We start from the raw sequence: 16,182 nt of genomic DNA on the forward strand, positions 1-16,182 counted from the left end.
AAGCATTGTACATCCCTATTAATGCATATGAATGGATGCATGTATAATCCTGAACAATGGGCAGACCCAAACATAACATGTACACATTATATGGGCTTTTTGTGGGTATGGATCCTGGAGAGTTCCCTGGTTTTCAAAGCAGCTCCAGAAGATGAAGTAGTACAAGAGATGCCCAGAACACCACTGGAGGAAGACAAAGAGCGAGTTTGACCAGATACAGGTAAGAGTGCCTGCCTGGAAAAGTAGCTGCTGAGTGAAAATCCTGCAGTAATAATAACATTTTCTTTTCCCTTTTCTCCCATTTACTTTTAACTCACCTTTTGTTCCTTAAGCTTAATCTACATGATAAAAGACTTGTAACTTCTTCCTGAACCAGTACTCTAGCCTTTTATATGTTCCAGCTAGTCTGCTAAGCTACAAACGGGGGAAAAAGACCAAAGAAGCATGCATTTTTCTCTCTCTTTATCTTGATTAAACCTCCAGAGATGAATTATCTGTGGAATAAAATGAATGGAAGCAGCATAAAAAAGTTATCTTCAGGAATATTGGAGGATGCAGGGATTTTATGAATAGAGGATCTAAAAACCATCTGGGGAACCAGAGGGCCCCATCCATCATATTCCCAGGTGTATGTGTGCTTGTAGGCAACATATCCCACTACAATTGGGTTAGAAGTTTTTTACTGACATGCTAATTTCTTTACTGATGAAGCTCTTTGTCAGCTATGAAAAGGTGATTCCTGAATCTTGTTTAGATACATACAATTGTATTATAATGCCTTGCAACTGAGGAGAGCCAGTTTGGTCTAGTGGTTAAGGCAATAGGCTAAGAACCAGGAGACTGTGAGTGCTAGTCTTGCCTTAGGCACAAAACCATCTGGGTGGCCTTGAGCCAGTCACTCTCTCTCAGCCCTAGGAAGGAGGCAATGGCAAACCACTTCTGAAATCTTGCCGAGAAAACTGTGGGGACTTGTCCAGGTAGTTGCCAGGAGTCAGCACTGACTTGAAGGCACCAAAAACAAAACAAAACAAAACAACCAACCTCTTGCAACTTAGAAGGTAAGACTGGATTTCTTATCACCTGTGTGTGCAGATAGTCTACCATATGGCAGGATACTGACTTTTTGTCCTACTACAGACTATTTGGTGGTCTGAGAGTATTTGCTTGGCAAGAGTTCTGAATGTAAAACTACACACCATTAAGGTGTTGTAATGGATGCAAGGGCACATTTTATTAGAGACATTTGCTTTGGCTGGATTCTGCCAGATGAATCATAAACTGACAGTGTTGTTAGCGGTAAACAGTTTTAATTTATACAGGTGACATTTAAAATGCAAATCAGACCTTAAGATAATTGCTAGAATATGGAAGTCTCTTTTGGTTTAGGGAATTTTCAATTTCTGTGGAATTTATGTAAAAAGATAATAAGGAGATCAATGAGAGAACTGCTGCCTTGCAAACCTGGTTTAGCTTCCAGGCATTCTAAAACCTGCTCCTAATGTAAACAGTTTGAGTCACTTAGCTATTTGACATAATGAATGTATTTATGGTCCATTTCATATTAGACAAATAATTTGTATGTGTGTGGAAACCCCACTTGGCCCATCAAGACTGATTATGAAGGAAACGGGGCAGGTGCTCTGCCAATACTATTTAAGAAAGGAAATAATATTTATAAACATCTGAAAAAATACTGATCTCTGCTACTGGATGTGCAGATGAAGCACCAGAGCTGGATTATAATATTCAAAGTGATTCTTTCCCTTCAGTGGGGGTGGGGGTGGGGGAAATGTTTCCTAAAAGCCAATATTGGTCTGGTTGGAGATTTTAAAGAAGAGTGAAGGAGAAGAGGAAGAAAGACTCCATGTCCCAGCTGGATGTTCTGTAAGATGTGATCACAATAATAGAATTTATTATTTTATGTCTTTATTCATGCCCATGCAAATTCAAACCTATGTCATTTTCCTGATGAACACAGAAATATAGGAAACATTTACAATATGGTATGATATGCACATAGCAAATAATGAACTGTATTTCAACAAAATGAGGGAATTTTACTGATGGACAAAGGTGAACCATTTTATTACTAAGTATTTTAGAGAGGGAGAAAACCTATACTTATATAGATTTTTAAGTAAATACATACTTATCCACTTAATGCTTGAAGTAGCACCCTTTTCCTTAGCATAATAATAAAGGAAAAGATGCGGTTGATGTCAGCCCTTCAAAGTAGACTAGGAAACTAAAGTCATGCGGGCAGATACTGTCTTTATAATAATAGATACAGTAACAGAATCTTGCTAATCTGAATGTACTTCCCTGCTCCCTCCCTTTATCTTCTTGAGAACTAGGGAAGGGCTTGTTGAGACATTTACACACATTACATTCTAGCCCTGGGTTCAGGCCTCTTGTATCTGACCATTGTCTTGATAGCAGCTCTTCCTCCTGTCCTTCAAGGCCATTCCCTCTCCCCATTACATCTGGTGAAAAGTGCAGCAGAAATGGTGAAGTAAGGTTTGGAAGGTTATACATAGCAGGGGGCTTCCAACTGGAATGGCACAAGGCTCGATCACAGGATGAGCTGAATGAATAGGTTTGAAGGCTTATCAAGAAAAGGGAATAAAGCCAAACAGGGTTTATTTGGCAGGTTTCAGAATAAAGAACACCATTTCCTGGCCGAATGTGGCTGGGAATTGTAATCCAGTAATCTGGAAATTTCCAAATGGAGGGATGATACTGTCTGTTTTTACTCACATTTGAACCTTGGAGAGGTATAAATCAGAGACAGCTGTATCTAGATCAAGATTTGCAGATTTTTACAGCTCATATTACTCTGCCCAACTTTTGATTCATCCCATCCTCCTCCTCACAAAGAATGGTAGTGAACTTTGGGTAAGGGTTGCCAAGGAGCAGGCTAAGTGGTGTCCTGTTCAGACTATGCAACCAGGCAGGGTAATATCAAAAATACTCTTTATTAAATAACTATTTACAATAAGTAAGTCCTTGGAGTACGAAGAGCTGGGTTCAACAAGCACAACTGGACCAAACGAGGCAGCAGAACAGGACCTCCTAACGGAAACTGAAAGGCTGGAAGAGACTGGAACACAAGGTGCTACTGAAGCTGAGGACAAAAGTCCTGAACTGGAACAGTACTTGAGTTGCTCTGATGCTGGAACACAGGTTGAGCTGATGACCTGCGCTAAACTGGAAGCTGGTAACTGGACTTTCAAGCAAGACTACAAACTGGAACAAGGTTGGACTCAACTAGAAACTCTGGATGAAGCTGGGTTCTCTGGACTGGAGACTTGGAGCAAGACTGGAACTTGAAGCAAGGCTAGACTTGGCTGAGAACCTGGAACTAGGCTGGATTCTCTGGACTGGAGACTTGGAGCAAGGCTGGAAACTAGGAGCATGACTAGACTTGGCTGGAAGCCCTGAACTGGGCTGGATCCTCTGGACTAGAAACTTGAAACAAGACTGGAAACTCAAGGCAAGGCTAGACTGGGATATGAGTTCACAAAAAGGTAAGTGTGAAGCTCCTGAGCAATGCTGAGCACCCGAAGCATGATTGGATTGCAACGAAGGCAAGCCGCAGGACTGAAAATCCAAGGCACAGAGACGCTGCACAGAAGATTGTGGAGTTTCAAGACTGGATGCAAGGCTGAGATCACTGGGCACAGAGGATACAGAATCCGCAATGGCAGCAGAGGTGGGATTCCAGTCCTCTTCAAAATGGAGCAAAGGCGCTGATTCTTCTTCGGCAACAGATGCTATCTCTGATGCAGGTAGGGACTCTTCCACTGAAGCTGCAGGCTTGGAGGATCGGTTGTCTCTGGCAGCTTGCTTTCTGCGTGTCTGCCTTTGATCCCGATCCTTCACGCGCCTGGACCCTTCTGCAGCCAATCAGCTGCCTTTTCTTTTGCATGCTTTTCTGCATGTAGTTGGCACATGCTGATTGGAGGATTCGAATCCTCCCCCGAATCCTGGCCAATCAATGCCTTGGACTCTTCCTGTGCTGCTGGCTCATCCTTGAGTTTCGTTTTCTCGGTTTCAGCCCAGTAAGTTTCTATTTCCTCCTCTGACTCAGAAGGAGTTTCGCTTTCTGAGTCAGAGGCAGGCTTGACTCTGACAAGTGGAGTGTTCTCTGAAACATTGCATCAAGCACCATCTGGCATGACTTTGTTGCTGATGCATTTTATTGTATACTAAATGAAATATAAACTGAATACATTGTATTATTGCACTATTTCATGCTATATTTCAGCAATGCCTCTTTGTGAGCATATTTCAGAATGGAGAAAATGCACAATTGTTAAGCAATTTGCATTGGTCATGCCACTTTCTGTATCACATATGTCATATTCAAGTGCTATTGAGCAAGTAAGATATTTAGCCCCCTCCCCTCTCCCTCAAGAGGCCAAATGAACATCTCTTGAGTGTGAGGGAGGGGAGATCTATAATGATCCCAGCAGCCAAAAATGGGAGAAGTGGTTCTCTCAGGTTCTCTCAGGTTCTGGTCCCAAGTTATTTAAAGTCTTACAGTATAAGTTAATACCAGAACCTTAAACCTGGCTTGGTAGTTCCTTAACTTACTTGAAAATTATGAACATGACTGCATCAAATGGGTCCACTTCAATACTCTAATCAGGTAGTGAAGCTCTCTGATATCTACCTGTTGCTTTCAATTTCACAATTGCTTTGAGAGGTTACATATAACTCTAAATATGGAAGTCTCTATATGATTCTCTTTCAAGGCATGAATAAAGCTTCCTTTTAACCTTTGTTCCTGCCATGAAATAAGATGGTGTAAGTTTCTGCTAAGCAGAGAAGATAGATTATGTCTACCTTTGCTATGTTGTAAAACAGCCCTTCTCAACTTTTTGACCCTGGAGGAACCCTTGAAATATGTTTCAGGCCTCAGAAAACCCCTGCACATTCAGGCTCAAATATAGGCCACAAGTTACAAAATTATTATATTTGTTTCATGTGTAGGCCTGTATATATGCATTAAGAGTGTTCTTAAACTAAAAATAAAGAATGAAATTTACGTCTTTAATGTGATGTTGCCCAGATTTGAAATACCTTTTTAAATAAATTGTGATCTCCCATGGAAGATCCCATGGAACCTAGGGTTCCACAGAACCCTGGCTGAGAAACCCTGTTGTAAAACAAAGGTAGTGCTCACATAAGGTAAGAACAAAGTAAGATGATGTTTATTCTTGGATTTTAGAGCAGCCAGGAAGGGTGCAGAGCTACGTAACAACCCTACATAAATATTTGCTAGCACCAGCTAGTCCTGCTAAATACGTTTCTGTTTTTGTTATGGGTTTACCTGTATATAAAGAAAATGTCTACTATGCTCTGTAGGGAAGGTTTTATTCCCAAGAAGCCTTGGCTGATATTCTGTACTGCTTATAGCTAAAGGATTTTCTTCTCTGTTATTTTATTTGCAGTTATATAGCTTTGATTGTATAATTTTGTTCACCCTGTTTCCGATTACATTGACCACCAGGAGGCAACACACTATCAGTTTGGTCCTATTGGGTAGGAGATGTGGGTAACCAGATGTTATTTCATGGGGTTCAAACCCTTTACTGGGATTGAACTCAGAGACTTTTGCGCTTTAGATGATTATATACAATGCATTAGCATTAGGAGCTCTCCAGGTCCCAGCACTTTGTGGTTACAGAAAAGGATATATAGATTATTAAAATGGCATACAGTATACAGTACCCCTTTCCTTAAGTTCTCAAAACAGAGAAATACAGATGGTACATTATGTTATGACCCCATTTTTGAGATATTACATGATTAAAGGGGGGGAATGACATGACATAATGTAACATCTGTATCTGTCTGCTCTGACACCTTAAGAGAAGTTGGACATATCTACTGTTCTGATAGGAACCCAGTAACACGAGTGGAAACCTTCCCTTGTTGGACTCAACCCCTTTTATTCAACTGCATCTTATAAGATAAAGACTTAGACGGATCCAGAACAAGGCTTATAGGCACCAAAATATTCAGAGTTTGAGTTTTTGAAAATAACCATTTTAAACTGTTTCAGACTTACCCCTTCTTCTGATGCTGCAGCTGCCAAGTATGCCAGTACTTCTGCTAATTTCAGATCCCTTTATATTGCTTTAATACATTCTCAGAATCTCATCACAGAATTCATTCTAAGCAATTATATCTTCTGTTTAAGCATGTGTTGTATATCACTGCCTACAGCCCCCTTGGGAAGGCTGACATCTTTATCTGATTTAGAATTGTCTTACTCTCTACAACTTAGATGTTTATCCTTTCTAATTTATCATCTTTTGCTCATATAGCACATTTAGCTGCTTTTCTTCTCCATTTTTTCCCTGCATCTTTCTCCTGATTCATTATGATGAACACCCTTCAATTTTCTAACATTCATCCTATTGTTCTCTGTTTGTCACATTTGGAATTTCCTGGCACTATTAGTTGTCTTTTACAGGGTTAATTGTTTCTGAGAATGAGGGAAGGGGTAAAAAAGGCAAGATGGTGTGACACACGTAAAAAAGTGGCAAGGCTTCAATCATGCAGTTATGGCTGCCATCTTGACTTTTTCTCACATACCCACAAGTAATCCTGTGTTGCCTAAGAATTCCAGGTAACACCTGTACCAAGGAAATCAGAGATAGTGGTTCTCTATGCATAAGAAGGTTTCTTTTTAAGTACCTTATGTTTCCCTGAGATTATCTAGAAAATCCTGGCTCAGAATTTTTATTTCAATTTTGTCTGCCTGAATGTAATAACCTCTAAAAAAAAAAAAAACTGGTGGAAAAACCAGGAAAAAAAGAAGCTTTAATTACTACCTTTCATATCTTCAAATGTCTTCTCACTGGTTAGGATCCAGTGTCATGGCCGGCTCAGCTCAGAAGATGAAGAGGAGTTACAAGAGGGGACTCAGCTGGAAGAGTTGTAGGCAGGGAAAGCAGTGTTGCCTAGCAACCAGGAGAGGCAGTTATTGATGGCCTCAGAAGAAAAAGAGGTGGAGCTAATACCCCCCCGCCCCCATGCAAGGGCCCATGGCAAAGAGAGGAGGGCTGAACAAAGGCACTTAGCAAGACCATTGGCCAGAAAAAATCCCGCACCACCAAAGGAACAAACCTGGGTCATGCTGCCCCTATATAAAGGGAGCTGCATGCCTCACAGATTCGTTGGTGACAGCTGTTTACCTCACTACCATGTCCCTCAACTCCTTAGCCTGCCTTCTCAAGTAGTGACCGTGGACCCACATATCACATTTGTTTGACCCTCTAGTACCTTGTTTATGAATTGAACTCTCTCTTGCCTCTAATTCAAGCTGGTTGAGTTTTTGTGGGCTGGGTATTTTGGGTGTGAGGGACTATGGTTGCTTGTTCAAATCTTTTTGCCATTAGAGTCGGAAAACCATTTTAGTAAAGATATGAGACTTGCCTGTGTGTCTGTGATTTCCATGGGCCAGAACAGGACATCCAGCTGAGATTGCCACTGAACTTGGCCCTGAGGTTTCAGTCTGTTTTTCAGGGGTTAGAGAGCTTTTAAAAGTGGGAAGACTCTTGAAGGGAAACTGCTTCCATTCCTTCCCTGAAAAAGTCCTCCAATATGGCATTTGACTGACTGACTGAAATTACACCACCAAAAACTGGTGGCAAAATGACTTAATTTGATGCTGCAATTTCAAGCCATCTGGAGGTTTGGGGGATTTAAGAGAGGACATGGGAGCTGTTTGCCTCAAACACCCATTTCCATTAGTATTTTGAAAGGGAACCCCCCCCCCCAAAATCATATCACCCCAAATGAGCCATTTTCTTACTCAGTTTCAGCAATCTGACTTCAGGATGTTGGGGGGCCTGCAGATTGCCCACTCCTTTCCTGCCATTTCCTTTGTCTCAATCCATTCAAGTCACAGTCCAGAGCAACTTATTTATTTAATCAAATTTTATCACTGCCCATCTCCCTCCCAAGGAGGGACTCTTATTCCTTTGAAGCTGCTGGGTCTGGCCAGTGACAGCAAAGAAGGCAGTTCTGAGCATGGAAGATGGGAAGAAGAGCAAAAATGGCACCCAGGAAGGAAATGGTGTGGGGCACCATGTGCCTAATTACCTGTTTATCCATGATGGAAAATAATGTCCCCCTTCCACTTATGTCTCTGAGAGTGATGGTGTTTTAAAACTTTATCCCAAACCTAATCATGGTCTGGACTTTGGGAACTGATTGACTTTTTGTTTGCTGTGGTTTTGTGGCTTTGTGTGAAATCTTACCTAGTGATATGGTAAAAGATGTTTGCCTGAGATTTTCTTGGTCCCTCATAAATCGTCTTGCATTCTTTCCACTTCAAAGACACCTAACTCCTGTTTCCAGGGCCATCAATCTTGCTTATTTCTTTGACCTATTTGGGTGCTTCTCTAGCCAGGGAGATCCTTCTGTCTCGAGAATGCTTTATTCTCCCATAAAGCATTTATTGAGCCCATGGCCAGCCTCACAGGTGACTTGGCAGGCAATGCTTTTTGACCCCTTTTGAAGGGTAATTATAAACTCTTCTATTCCACTTTTTCTATTTGCCTTCTGTCATTTCTTTCTCCCCCCCGCTGTACTCTGGATTTTTGCAGAGCCACCCAATCTCTGTTACTTCTCCAGGGTCACTTTCTCCTCCATATTTTCTAACACTATTTTTTCTCATTTAATTTTTCCAATCTACATTTTGGTTTTTTTCTTTAATTACTACATGGGCTAGTGTGAGCACCTCTGTGTGTAACATGCTGAGTGGGTTTGTGTGCTTTATACTCTTTTGAAGGTCTGTTACTAAAGCAAATATGAAGAATTTACAAGTCCTCAGTTCTGTGTCATTGGAAGGAAAGTGAAGTTTGAATGCTGGTTGACTGGAAGCGCATAGAAATAGGAAATGCCTAACACTTATTTCTCTTTCTTTTCCATCTTCTTTGTCTTCCTATTTCATGTGAAGATGTTCTTAATTTCAAAAAATGGTCTACTAACCACCATTTTATTTCCCAAGATTAAATGTTTTTCATCCATATCTTCACTTATGTGTTGCCTTTTCAAAGTTGCTAGAGATCAAATTCACTGAAAATACAACATAAGCTATATTAAAAATTGCAAGTGAGATCACATTGATTCCAGGAAGCTTTTACAATCTCCTTTTCAAAATCCACATTCAGCAGAACCTTTTTCCTCAATCTGAAAATGGCTCTAATTTCTATAGACACCATGTCCATTACAAGCAATTCCCATACTTGAGAAAATCATCCTTTAATAGGTGGGACCTATGGGCACTTCCTTTATGAAACCACTTGAAATTTGGCTGCTTATAACAGAAAGCCTACTAATCCATGCTGCGTATACAGAATATTCTCTTTCTTTTAATAAACCAGCTGAATGTAAGCGGCTTCAGGAGGATCATATAATCTGTAATTGTCTTCATATAGCCAAGGAGGTTTGGCCTGAGCAGCAATTAACCCTCTGTTGCAGTAGCTTGGAAACATGAATTTCAGCATTGCTTTCCATGGGAATCATATACTGTATCTGACTTTCTTTGTGGTGTTCAGCTTGGACATCAGCTAGCCTCTGGATGGTTTTACAAAACCTTATTATAATATGGCCTTAAGTCATCTCTCATCTGTCTTTCTCACAGCATGTTTAGAAATGTGCCCTGTGATCCCTTTCGTCACATAAGTTGAGACATCTGTTGTCTTTGTTATTGGATCTGCAGGTTAATTTTCACATCCAGCATGGTGTCCACTCTTGCCTTTTTCAGTCAAAAAATTAAATTGGCAGGGAAACTTGCTTCAGGTTGGGAATCATCAGTAACATGAAGTATCCTCTTCCAGAAAGAAAAGACAAATAGCTTTCCTAACAATATGTCCAACTGGTTTGCTTTAGCCAGGTAACTTTAATTTCTGCCAGTGATCAAGAAAAAATCATCACCAGCAGGTGGGGTGGCAGGTTGAGGAGGCTTTTTTCTGTACTTAAAACTGGGAGTGGTAGAGAAAAAGCCATCTTGGCTTATTTTCTAGAGCATTTTGAAAAAGGGAGAACTGAATAAGAAAGTAGTAATTTCAGATTGATCATGAAGCTTTATTATTTTATTTTATTTTATTTTGTAAAATCTACTACTGGAGGCAACTTCTCAGTTCATTCAAGGGGATATAAATGTTTGTAGTTTAAGTTTGTATTTCTCTCCATTCTTTGATTTTAGAGCGGATATTTGGGCTATTTTGAACCTTCCACATTATTCTCATGTCTCAGTACAGTGCAGGTCTCTTCAATAGCTCTGTATTTGTGCCAGAGCTCAGTTTAAACCGCTGGGGCTTATGTTTAGAGGCCTCTGGCCACAAGATCCCCTATATCTCTCTGTCCTTATTTCTCTGTACAGTCCTGCTCATTCTTTATGTTCCGTTGAGAAGAGCCCTGTTTCTGGTTCCTTGCTCCACAGTCATAGTCTCCAGGTTCAAGAACTTTAAGGTCCTTGCCTGACAACCCTGAAGTCAGCTCTTTTCCTCCATGGAATTCTGATGGCCTTTAAAAAGGGGTTAAAGACCTTGTTATGTGATGGATGCTCTAGTGCAGTGTTTCTCAACCTCAGCCACTTTAAAATCTGTGGACTTCAACTCCCAGAATTCCCCAGCTAGTGTTGGCTGGGGAATTCTGGGAGTTGAAGTCCACACATCTTAAAGTGGCTGAGGTTGAGAAACACTGGTCTAGTGTAGAGCCTGGCTAACCCACCCTACTCTTTCTTTAGCTGTTCTATTAATACCTGTTTTCAGTTATTATGGATGGATGTATATTTGGTTCTACCCCAGGGTGTTGATTTAAATGTATTGTTGGATTGGGTTGTTTTAGTGTCAATATTTGTTTATTGAGTTGTGAGCTAATTTGACTGTTCTGGGCTAATTTTATTGTAAAATTAAGGGGTGAGGGTGGTGGTAAATGCCATAATAAAGTGTCTTAAATCAAGAGTGCACAACCTTTGCAGGGATGCAAAGTACACTGTGCCAGTGGATTTCATGCTACAAAATAGACAGGATGAAAACAAAGAAATAGGTGAAGCTGGTATAAAAAGTAAAATTGATTTAATATATATTTAATTAAAATTTAATTCAGTCAGTTAAATACAGGCAATATTATTTTCCAGTCATTTAATTATGTTCTCTTTCTAGCACATTACATATTTGGGGGGGGGCAACTTTCCAGAACCTTGGGAGTTACACCCAAATATTTGATAGTCTGTATACTGTTCTGACTATATCCTGAACTGGATCACTAAATTCTCCCCATCCCATTTTTATCATTAAAAGAATAATGCAAATATGCAAAAAAGCTGGAGTTTATGCCTTTGGTAGCTGAGAAAATGGGGCTCCTATTTGTTAACTTCATGATCGGTGGGATAATCAGTGGGTTACTCTCCTATGATCAATGCTAAGCTAAACTTAATATATCATGCAATACGCTCACTGAGATACAGAACCCGATAATTTTATGGCAGAAGCAAAGAACACATTTTGCAGATTCATAACCTATGTCTGAGATTTCCAGTGTGGCAACTTGGAGCATGACTGGCTGTAATCACCTTCCTTGGAACCTAACCGTTCTTTTTTACATTTACAAAGAGAATAGTTAGCATGCCTCCAGCATCACATTTCTCTCCAAAACTGTTTCTTGACCCTAAATGGGTCTCATCACTTTCTTTTTTTGTGAAATAAAAAGACACTAGCCCCCAAACGGGGACTAGGCATAATCTTATCTGGGCTGGGGAAAAAAACAACACACCATATGACTACTTGGAAGCAAAGTGTTAGGGTTTTCCGTGTATCTTTGTTGCTCTCTAATGACCATCTGTGCTTTTGCTGTCTAGATATAGCTATTTTACTGGGAAAAGATCTGTAGAGGAGAAAGAGGGAGAATGACATGATGGATTAGGTGAATGTTAAGTGAGAATCAGCAGTTCTCAGGAGAGAGATGGTGGTTATGTAAACATTCAACAACCACTTAGCTTTAAGGCCACCAAATGTCCTTTAGATTCCATTAATCAGTGGAAAGAGCAGGGAGAAAAAACAGTGGGCTTAAACAATCATGGCTATATGAGGGAAACTGCATGCTTTTACTGGCAGTGGGCAATCAATTGTTTCATTTGACTCCATTCTTGTTTATAATAAAGACTCCTATCTAGCTAAGCTGTGTCTGTGAGACATCTATCAAATCTTAACTCAGATGCTGAGTTAAGCCTTGTAAGATAGGAGGTCTGTGATCTACTACTAAGTCCTGGTGAGGAGAGGCTGATAGCTGGATTGCCTTTCGATAGGTAGAGTGCCATCACCTGGATATGAAGCATTAGCATGATGGCTATAGACTGACTGATTACAATCAAGTAGTCAATGATTTGTTCCAGTATCCGAAGATGCCCAGATGGATCAGCTAATCTCATAAGGGGGACATAATCAGCTGCCTCTCATGAGCCCAAAGCTGACTCTGTTGAGGGTGCTGGAATTGCTGCAGTAGCTACTGAAGCCATCCAATGCTGAGTTTCAGCCTCTCTGCCAAACAAATATCTCTTACCATGTAACCTGCCTTTAGCTTTCATTCTGTACTCGAAAAATCTTGGAGCTCTTCCTCTGATATCTAGCCCACTTGTGAAAGCTACCTTGAAAGCTTCAAGCTAGATCACTGATCCTATTAGTACTCAGAACGAGCAGGATCTTTATGTGCAGAGGCACAGAACTTTATGTGCAGACACCTTCAGGGGACCTCATCTTCTTTTTCCCCTTTTCCTGAGAGCAGGAAGAGTTATGTCACAACATATACAGTACATTTCATTTTCCTTGAGGAAATGTTACAATTTTGCCATGATAGCTGGTTAGGTGGGCATTTTGGAGTGTTTAAGACTACTCATCTGCTACTCCATAACTTGTGGTGGCCTTGTGTTAGAGCATATATCAATAATTATGTTACTCAGTGCCATGCCTTCTAGTTTGTTGCAACTCCTCTTCTTCTCTTGCACTTCTGGATATAGTTTCTCAGACTTTGTAACTGAGCCATCATGGGTTCAAGAAGGAGACTGCACCGTTATCTTTCATTTGGCTTGTTTGCAATGAATGTCCTTATATAGCCAAACCATGTCTGTGAGATTTCTGCCAAGTCACAGCCTAGGAGCTGAGTTAAGTTGGGTAAAGTCGGAAAGTCTGTAATCTACTGCTGACTCCTGGTCAGGAAAACCTGACTGATCATAGGCAAAGCTAACAGAAGCTTGAAAAAAAATCAAACAGTGGAGGAAGAGTTGAACTAATTCAGTTTACGTATACCTGAAATCAATTAATATAGTCAGTCTGGGAAGAATATTAGCAGGTTATGGCTGTTTACAATATTATAATTCAGAAACAGTTTTTAACAGAGATTAAGGCAAGACATGGAAGCTGAATGCAATATTTAATTGCAGTGGTAAAAAAGAAATTTAGATTTGGCAGACTACAGTATAAATATATATGCACAACACATGGCAGTTATCTCTCTTACAGTATTGTACATGCTGAAGGAGGTTGTTTTTAATGATCACAAGTGGTCAGGGCCTCAATTTTACTCATCACCTAAATACATAGTGTGCAACAGTAATTTAATTCAGACGTTGCAATTAAAGAAACAATTCTCTCTCATGTGTTATGTGGACTTCCCGATCCACCTGCCAATATTTTTCTAATCATATTAAGCATTTAAAATATGTAATTAACCATGTTCTTAGAAAAGGTCAGGCTTTCTTCTTTTCCCTTTTCCTGCAAATGTCCCAAAGAGACATCACTTGCAACTATCTTTCAAGAACAAGCAAATGCTTCTGAGCCATGAGGGCATAGTTTTAACTGGAATGTAGATGGTGCCTACTTTCTATTAGGGTTGAGTGTGGTTTGAAAATGATTGGGGAAAAAAGCTTCAGATTTCATGTGAGTGCAAAACCTCTACTATTTATAAAAAGTACCCTGACTTTTCAAGGCTACCCCATAAAGCAGAAAAAAAGGGGCTGATGTTTTAAGAGTTGCATTAAATTTACTCGGGCTTTAGGCTAAGGCTAAATAGGCATTGTCCTCCAACGCCAAAGCTTAGGGGGCACCAATGCTGCCCCTCTGTCCGAATCATTCTAAAACTGCAAATCTTCACATTAGTGGGAGGTGGCCCCTTCAGTCAATGTGGCTCAGGGACACCGTACAGTATATCCTTGAGCTGGCATTGACCTTACTGAGAGTGTTCTTTAAAGCAGCAGCAGCAGCTTCTTCAAGGTCATAGGGAAGCTTGAAAAAAGCCAGGCTACTTCAGTACATCTTCCAAATCATTTTCAAAACATGCCATATTTATATGAGTATTTCAATTAATTATGTGCCAGCATCAGAACACTCTGGCACTAGTTTTTGCACAGTGTGTCAAAGCTTATCCTTTTGAATTTCACAACGTTAGTGAAAATAGATTGCATTCAATTGGGTCTAACTGTCAGTGGAAAAGCAATGCCAGAAGATCATCTGAAGCCAATTTGGAGAGTTCACAAGGGCTGCAGTAAGAAGCACAGGGAAATCCCATCGTACAAATAGATGTCTGTGGACGCTGGACTTCATTCAAATGATATTTTATTCCAAGTTATATGACGAAGTCTCAGTAGTAGTAGGTGTCATCCTCTCTGTGATATCTAGTCAATCTGTATTCAAGTGTTAGAATGTTCTGCATTTGCCTGCTCTTGTGCCATTCATTGCTTGCTGCCACTGGAAAAAGTATGAAACACTGATATCAATAAATGAATTAAAAGCAATATAGAGAAAGGCGGTGTAGGATGTAAAACAGTTCCTTAGAAGCCTGTAGATCAATTGCTAAGTTTGTTCTGTTGGTGTTCCCTGTTTTTATTTTGTGCATGTTGTGCTTCAATTATTGTGATGTTCCATTCCTTTATATGTTGAAAATTGATCCATTTTTTTATCATTCAAAACAATTAAAAGACAAAAGGAGGACCAATATTGCTGGTAGCATGATTTTGCGCCTCACTTTTACCTGTATGTATCAGTGGCCCTTCCTTTTTTTACCTTCTCTTGAATTATGGTTTAGATGTTTGCAAGAATTCTACTATCCTACTAATAATCCACATAGAAGACATTGGGACCAACAGCTCTGGAAGTATGAGTAGCAGGAACATCTGCCCTAGGGTTGGCGGTATCATCATGGGCGTGAGGTTTCAGCCCGCTTCTGACTCCGAAAATGAAACTTATCCAGAGTCAGAAGGGGAAAATGAAACTCATCAGGAGAGAGTTGAAGAAGCTGAACCAGGAAGTGACTCAGCAGAGCGGGAGAATTTGCAAACGCGGATTGGACAAACTCTGGAGGGGGATTTGAACTCTCCAATCAGCACTCAAGACAGGAGAGCTGAGAAGCACACAAATCAGAAAGCAGCTCAATTGGCTGCTGGAGAGAAAAGGCGCGGGAAGATTGGCTTAAAAGGCAGACGCGTGAAGAGCAAGCTGCTGGAGACAACTGAAACTTTGAGCTCACAGCCATTGTGGAAGAGTCCTTACCTGCATCAGAAGCCTTGCCTGTAGCCAGAGTGGAATCAGTCCCAGCGCCTTCTACCTCCATGGATTCACCTTCTGCACAAGCTGCTCCAGTCAAGCCTCTCCTTGCCGTCCCTGCCGAGCACAGCCTTGCATCTAGCTCTCAACCTCATCACCGCATTCCAAGGCATTCCAAGTGTGCATCCAGCCTGCCTTTAGCTCTCAGCCTTGCCTAAGATCTCCAGCCCAGTCCAGCCTTGATTCCAGCTCACAGCCTTGCCTAGAATCTCCAGATCAATCCAGTCATGCTTCAAGCTCTCAGCCTTGCCTAGGACCTCCAGCCCAGCCCAGTCTCACTTTCAACTCTCAGCCTTGCCTAGGATCTCCAGTCCAGTCTCACCTTGCTTCTAGCTTCCAGCCTCATGTAGAACCTCCAGTCCAGCCTTGCTTCTAGCTCTCAGCCTTGCCTAGGATCTCCAGTCCAGTCTTGCCTTGCTCCTAGCTCCCAGCCTCGCGCAGAATCTCCAGTTCAGAGATAATTTACAGTCTGTGCGGATCCAAGCAGTGTGGCCTGTTGTGATTGACAGATAGAAAATTTGCGCATTGACGAAATTTCCAAGTGCTATCCAAGGCTTTTTGG

This window comes from Candoia aspera, chromosome 2 (genome assembly GCF_035149785.1).
Source record: "Candoia aspera isolate rCanAsp1 chromosome 2, rCanAsp1.hap2, whole genome shotgun sequence".
Taxonomy (NCBI): Eukaryota; Metazoa; Chordata; class Lepidosauria; order Squamata; family Boidae; genus Candoia; species Candoia aspera.